The 7,372-nt window shown below is 49.3% G+C and overlaps 1 long non-coding RNA gene across 1 annotated transcript; it reads left to right on the plus strand.

Moving 5' to 3' along the window:
- The first annotated feature begins 867 nt into the window (after window positions 1-867).
- On the plus strand, window positions 868-6,673 carry LOC122463049. Its single transcript, XR_006286026.1, has 3 exons — window positions 868-1,036; window positions 4,110-4,239; window positions 4,778-6,673. It is a non-coding gene; the product is annotated as an uncharacterized LOC122463049 (long non-coding RNA).
- Window positions 6,674-7,372: the final 699 nt, after the last annotated feature.

Here is a 7,372-nt window from a genome sequence, read left to right on the forward strand (position 1 = left end):
CAATACCTGGGTTCCTTCAAGATTATAGAATTGGAAAACCCAATGGCCTTCAAGTTACAGCTGCCTGAATCCTTGAAGATCCACCCCTTCTTTCTTGTCTCACTTTTAAATCCCTACACTGAGAACTCAGACCCAAACCACTCCAATCTGCCACGGCCACCCATAACAGTAGGGGGAAGGCTCTGGTACCGGGGGAGGAGGGAAATCTTCTTGTTTTCTATTGGACACTTGCCAACAGCTCTCAGATATCTGCTCTCATTTTCTTTGATATTTATTGATTGATTTATTGCTATCCAGTAGGTGGTGTTGGTGTATAACAAATTTCTTTAATCATTTATTTTTATCGGAGGCTTTTTCTGTTTTATTCATTTCAAGGATTGTATTTCTATATTAAGCCAGACTGTTACTTGGACTCTCTCCCTTTTAAGCAATTTATTTTAGTACTTGAGAGCTAGGCACATGCTAGGAGCTGATATCTTTCAATATTATTTTTCCTCCATGAGCTATACAATCCATATCACTTCTAGAGTGCAGCAAACATTTAGAAAGAAAAACAAACAAAATCCTTTCTCATTCCTCTAAATTTAGTGGACACACTCTGTACATTCTTTGATTGTCTCTAATACCTTTTGTTTCACATTCCTCAGGACTTTCAAAAGAACAAGAGACATCATGTTGAAAAAACAAGATGGATTATCCATCTTGTGACTGGGTGGATCGGCCCCACACAGGTACAGAGGGGGTTAATCCTTCCCTCCTAGCAGAGAAAGTCCCACCCCTGAGGCTCTGCTGGGCATGCTCGACCTGGAAGTCAGGTATAAAAGCCTGCAGAGCTGCTCAGTTGGGGCTGGCTGCTGAGGAGGAAGAACACTCTGTAGGGGCTCCAGCCCAGGAGCTGTTACAGCGCTTACCTGCGAGAGCCGAAGAGCCAGAAGCATGGACCAGAAGCCTGCTGCTATTGGAACCCCAGGGAGTGTCTGGTGCTGAGGAGCCTGGAGACCCCGGTACCATATAGACCATTGCTGCAGGAGAGCTGGTAGGAAGTGACCCAGGGAGGGTAAGGGAGTGGTACCTCCCACTCTTATGAGGTCAGCATGTTTTGGTAGGATTCCCTGCTGACCCTGTGGTGGACTGCCCTGTCACTGGCAGGGCCTGGGTCAGGGCCTGGTGGAGTTGGGTGGGCCTGGGCCACCCCCTTGAGATGGCCCCCTGCCACTAGGCCCCCTGTTTTGCCTCCAAAGGTGGCAGTATTGACTCTGGCCACTAGGCTGTGCTATCCCACTAGGGGAGGGGGAATTAGGTGGATTCTGGCCATTGGTCTGTGCTGCCATAGGGGAACATTGAAGGGACTCTGGCTGCTAGGCTACATTACCCCACTTGGGAAGAGGCAGTAGACAGACCCTGTCCATTGGGCTACACTGTGCTGACTATGGGGGGAGGGGGTGTTAGAAAACAGAAGTAGGTGTAGAGAAGAGGGGTTACCTCCCACCCCCCTGACTTAATGGGTAGATGAGGTACAAAGCCTGCTACACATGTATAAAGAGATGTGTTTCTGATAAATAAATTTCTAATTTAGACTGAAATTAGGGGATTAGGAAATTCTGATCCATATAGCCTTCATCTTTCCATAGGTCACTCTACCAGCTGTTCTTAACCAGTTTAACATAGTAGTCTACACTACAGAGTTAGGTCGACATAAGGCAGCTTACATCAACCTAACTCTCTAAGTGTCTATATTACAGCTTTGCTCCCTCCAATGTAAGTCCCCCACTACACTGACCTAATGATTCTACTTCCACGCTATAGGCTTAGGTCAATATAGTTAGGACGATGCAGTGTCCATGTAGACACTGCATTACTTACATCTCCTGCCAGCTCCCCTGCCCGGTGCTGAGAGCCCAAGCTGTCGGCTCTGAGCTCTGCGTGGAGTCAACAGCCTGGGCTGTCAGCGCTGAGCAGCGGGGTCCCAGCTCAGAGCCCTGCGCAGCCCCCCACACTGCCCCACTCAAGAGGAGAGGACACGCACCACTGGCAGAAGGAGGGTAGTGTGAACATGAAAAATGGCAGTAAGTACTGTGGTGGCTGTACATCAATCTAACATAGGTTGACTTAATTGTGTAGTGTAGACAAGGCCTTATAGTTTCCACACCTGTCTCTGCAAATTGATTAACCCATAGGACACAGTGGGGCACTCACCATAGGAAAACAAGATGTTATGTTGCTTTGTCACTTTTTAAGGGGTGTGGGTGAGGGTGTTTCTTTCTAGCAAGATTCAGGGAGAGAGGAAAGCTCCATACATTTATAAATTATGAGACTCTTGACTAACAATAGCTTGAAGATATCATTTAGACATCTCAGTTTCCATTCCTGGCAAAATAGAAGTGCCAACATTGGGATTCCTTTGACAAGATGTCTCATACAATGGGAATTGTTTTCCCATTGTATTTAGTTTCCAGGTAAAGTTCAGCACAAGGCAAGCCCTATCTTGGTGTAAACAGAGGTGCAAACTTGACTGTCATTGATGGAGGAACAGATGTGGCTTTTTTATATTTTAGGAGCCAGAAGAAATTAAGAGCTGTTAAGAATATATTCAAGGCATATTAGACAGCTCCCAGTGAGAGCTCTTCAGGGAGCAGGTTCTGAAGACCACTCAGGCAGTGGTTTTCATCGAGCACTCAAGGGAGGAGCAGTTTAAGGTTAGGACGTAAAGGGAACAGCTTTGGTTGGGCAATCTGGCGGGGACAGCTTAGTGTTAGCACTAAGGGGCTATTCAGGGGAGTAGATTGGGGTGAGATCCACTGCTCCTCCCTGAGTGCTGACTATAAACTGCAATGAATGGGGAACATTTGGGAGAGTGTTGTAGGGTGAGCACTGGATTGGGTGTAGTTTGGGATGTACACAATGCGGACAAGGTTAGGATGTGCACTCAGGGGAAGTGTTTAGCACAAGACTCTGCGAGGTTAACAGTCAACAGGGAGGGGAGAGCAGCTGGTTACTGGGGAGCGGTTTCACACGAGAATCAGTTCAGGTGTGTTTTAGATTGAGCTCTTGGTGGAGGGCTAGTGGTTTTTGCGGAGCCTGGGGTGGGTGGGGGGATTTTCAGGGAGCACTCCAGGGGAACGGGAGTAGTTTCAGGGAGAACTGAGCACGACATGCTTTAGGATGAGCACTCAAGTGAGTGAGCCCTAGGGGGAGACGTTTAGGGGGAGCACTTGGGGTCTGGTTTGAAATGAGCACATGCTGGAAGTGTTTGGTGGTGCTCTAGCAGGGCGAGGTTTAGGGTGAGCACTCTTTTGGGAGTGGCTGAAGGTGAGCAAATGGAAGAGCAAAATACCAGTCAGGGGCACCAACTTTCCACTTTCCTCAGCAGTGCTCAATCCCTGCTCTGCCCTGCCCCAACCCCACCCCTGCCCCAGGTCTTCCTGTCCCATTTTGCCCCCTCCCCTGAGCGTGCCCCACCCTTGCTCTGCCCACTCCCCCCAAGCACCGCCAGCATGCCACTGAACAGCTGATTGCAGTGGGCGGGAGGTACTGGGAGGGAGGGGGAGGCACTGATTGGCAGGGCCATGAGGGGCAGGAGGTGCTGGTGGGGAGGGGGAGGAACTGATCCGAGGACTGCCAGCGGGTGCTGAGCACACGCTATTTTTTCCCATGGGTGCTCCAGCCTGGGGACACCCATGGAGTCAGTGCCTATGATACCAATATCTAGGGGAAATGGTTCATTGTTAAACTCAGAGTGGAAAGATTCACTTGCTCATTAGTTTTGATCATTTCTTTCTCAAAGAACTTTTCCGTAGCTATTGAGTGATAATACTGCGAGTGGCATCAGTGTCCGTTCTCTTTTCCTTCATTCATAACAGGCAGAGGTGTTTGCCTGTTACAGACTTCATGTAATGTAGGGCATGTAATAGTGACCTCTTACTGCATAAATGAGCCCCGTTTAGCATTCTTACAGCTCCCTGGGTATTCATTAGAAAACTGACTGACCCTGACACAAATTCATTCATTCTGTTATTGCCTGGCTTCTTGTTCGTGGATCACTTGAGCAAGTTAACAGCTTTGGTCTTTCAGGGGATAAGTTTACACTTGAAGCATTGTGCGTTTATTAGAAGTGCTGTCCTTTGCAAGAGGGTTGTGACTTCCATCAGCATGATGTAGCTGGACTTGTAAAATGAAAGGGAAGGTACTGAAACAAATCAACCCACGCTTCTTCCTGGAGCATTTTGAAGGACGAGCTAGGTGAGAAATCTGCTCTGAGTATGTATTAGACTATGTCTACACTAGCACTTTTGTCCGTAAGTCGGGCAGGGGTGTGAAAAAAACACATGTCTTGCATATGTCAAGGTTGCAGCCTTTGCCTGTCATTCGCCATAGTGAACTCTGCCCTCTGCTGGGGGATGTGGGACGAGCATACAGAAGCAGCTGCTCCTGAAGTCTAAGGCCGGGATGGTGTTTCTCGCAGTGCCATATGGTGGCACCCCCAGCAACCTGGCTGTGGGACTGCATTCTCTGCTGCTCTCTGTGGGGTGGAGGCGAGAGGGTGGGGAACCCTAACCTAACGCTATAAGAACCACCACCTAATGAAGATCCTTTGCTTTAATATGGATTTATCTCTGCATGAGATGAGAGAAAACCAGCTGTGCCAGTGAGAAACCAGAGCCCAAACCTCCCTGCTCACATACACATGCTCTCATAGGCTCACACGTGCCCCTGCAGCCCCCACTCATTGGCCTCGTTAATGTGGATGTTATTTCAGCCCATTTCTCTCCTTTGTTAGGCTCCTACTGTGTATAATAACAGTCTCCTGCAACGTACCTGCCAGTCCCTCAGCTTATTATCATCCGAGCATTTGATTCGCATGCACTCAACTCCATCCTCTGAGCTGCTAATGGAAATATTGACTGATATTGGACCCAGAACAGACCCTGGCAGGAATAGCTATATCCACTCACCACTGAACAGCTGATTGAGGGTGGGGAACATCTCTGAGCCTTGGCTAGGATGGCAGAGGCTGATATCAACATGGTGCGACTCGATCTTGACATGGGGGAACCAAGGAGGTGAAGCAAGGGGAAGGACTGCTGAGGAGGGAAATGGGGACCCAGTTGGAGGCTGCACAGAGGTAAAAAAGGCAGGAAGGAAAGAGAAGGTGGTTGAGGAGTCAGAAGGGAGGTTTCTTCCCTCATCTTTATTTTCTTTTTTTATTTAATTTAAAAAGCCCCCAGATAATTCAATGCAAAAGGACCATCCCTATGGGTGGCTGGCTTTCTTGCCCCTTCCTCTGAACCACCTAGCACTGGCTGGTATGAGAAGCTAGTGGGGCAGTGGATCTGATCCCGTCTGGCAGCTCCTGGGTTTTGATGAAACTTTTGAGGGCAAAGTTCCGAGCATGGGAAGCGCCTGCTATTGCTGACGTCATGCAGTGTTCCTTGGCCCATCGCTCAGCACACGTTGGAGGCGACAGCCTGGTGATGCTTTACTTCACTGCACATGCCCAAAGACCCCATGCCCTGGAAATGGGGGATGCACTGGCCTTGTGGGCTTGAACCAATTTGGGTTTTAACCCCATCATTGGTGTGATTCTGACCTTGCAGTTGAAGGGCCTCTGACGAGCCCCTCTGGTGCTCACCTGTGCCTGCACTCATCTGGCGCAAACAGCTGCTCACCTGTTGTCAGCGTTCCAATCCCAGTCTGTGCGCTGTCAGCAGTCCAGCACCGGTGTGAGCTGGTGGAAATCTAGCTCTTGCATGGGCAGAGGGGTTGGGCTATCAAAAGTGTGCACAGAGGCATTAGACACAGACTAGTGTTTGCACCTGCCATGGGGAAGAGCAGGTCTGGATGTGCCCACACAGATCTGGCCATGCTAAGTGGAGGCTGCCGCTTGAAAATGCTCCTGCTGTGTCGTCTCCTTGCAATGAGCCATTGTCCCTGTTCCAGCGCAGTGGGAAGTGCTCTCCCCACATGTGCAATGTTACTTCCGAGCCAAAAGCAACAGCAGAAGGATGTGAAAATAAAATTAAGTGAAAGCATGAGAATGCAAACAGGCTGAAAGCGAGGAAATACCAGAGGGGATCGTTCCTGCAGTGTCAAAACACCCTAACTGCACACGCAGCACTGTTTTTAGTGGACATACAATGGACTGTGTATAATGCCACACAGTGTGAGATGGGCTAGGGAGATTTAGCACTGCCCCGGAAACCTTACAGTTGCATTCCTGACTTTGTGTGTGTCAAATATCTCCACTACCAAGCTGTATCAGCCTGGGGTGGGGTGCGAGTGTGGTGTTGAGCTCCTGCAATGTCGGGCACAGATGGGCCCTGGAAGAGTGCCAGGTTTAAGCACAAGCTGGACATGACAAAGTTGATGTTGATTGGCAGGGGAAAGCAATGAGGAACTATCCACGTCCCTGACCGCTACATCAATTGAGGTCAGACATGTGCTCTGTATCAGTGTGTTCCACAATCCCCAGATCCATCTCTGCTCCTAGATTCCCCAATGACAAAAATGGCCAGAGACTTCCCCCCACCCCTGCTCTTTTCATCTGGTCAAAAGTTTGTGCTCTCAGATGAAGCCCTCCCCTCAGTCATCAGTCACCGCTCAGTGAAACCCTCCAAAGTCTACCCCTGCAGGCCACCTGGGAATATCCACTAGTGCAGGAGGTGGCAGCCTGTCTTCTAACCATACCCCACGTTAATCATATGCTTCACATACAGTATTGGCTGTTGGTTGCCACTGGCAGATCCCTAGTAGAACTAAGACTTTAAGGACCAATTCTCCCTTTGAGCTGCCACATAACCTGAGTTGGCCTGAAACACTTGTGTTAACCAGGGATCTGGGGCCAGCGTGGCTAGAGTACCAGACTCACAGTCAGGAGACCTGGGTTCTAATAACCCTGTCTCTGCCACTGACCTGCTGTGGGAACTTGAGCAAGGCATTTACAGTGTAAGCAGAGTCAGAATGAGCTCCACCCTGACATCTGGTGGTGAGGTGTGGCAAGTTGTGGAAAAGAACTTCAGGGGCTGATCTCATTTGCATAGGCACACCGACCCACCTTAGAATGAGGCCATAGCTGCCCAAATGGTCACTTTGGCTGCTGTGGGATCCCCAGTGTCTCTGTTATTGGGGCAGGAAGAATAAATTGTTATTACCCTGATTATGGGAATCAAGGACAGTGGAACTGTACTTGGCCTTTTGTTATGATGGAGGGACTCGCCATCAACTAAGTAGCACTCGCTAGGCAAGGGACATGGGTTCCAAAACTCTGTGAATGGAGAGAGGCTGGGAACAGGTATTAATGCTTGGTGGTGTAGGCCCTCGGTGAGGGCCTTATATGCTAATTGCACTTCCTCCTCTTTCCACTGTGGAATATCAG

The sequence above is a fragment of the Chelonia mydas genome, chromosome 15 (assembly GCF_015237465.2).
Source record: "Chelonia mydas isolate rCheMyd1 chromosome 15, rCheMyd1.pri.v2, whole genome shotgun sequence".
NCBI classification, from domain to species: domain Eukaryota; kingdom Metazoa; phylum Chordata; order Testudines; family Cheloniidae; genus Chelonia; species Chelonia mydas.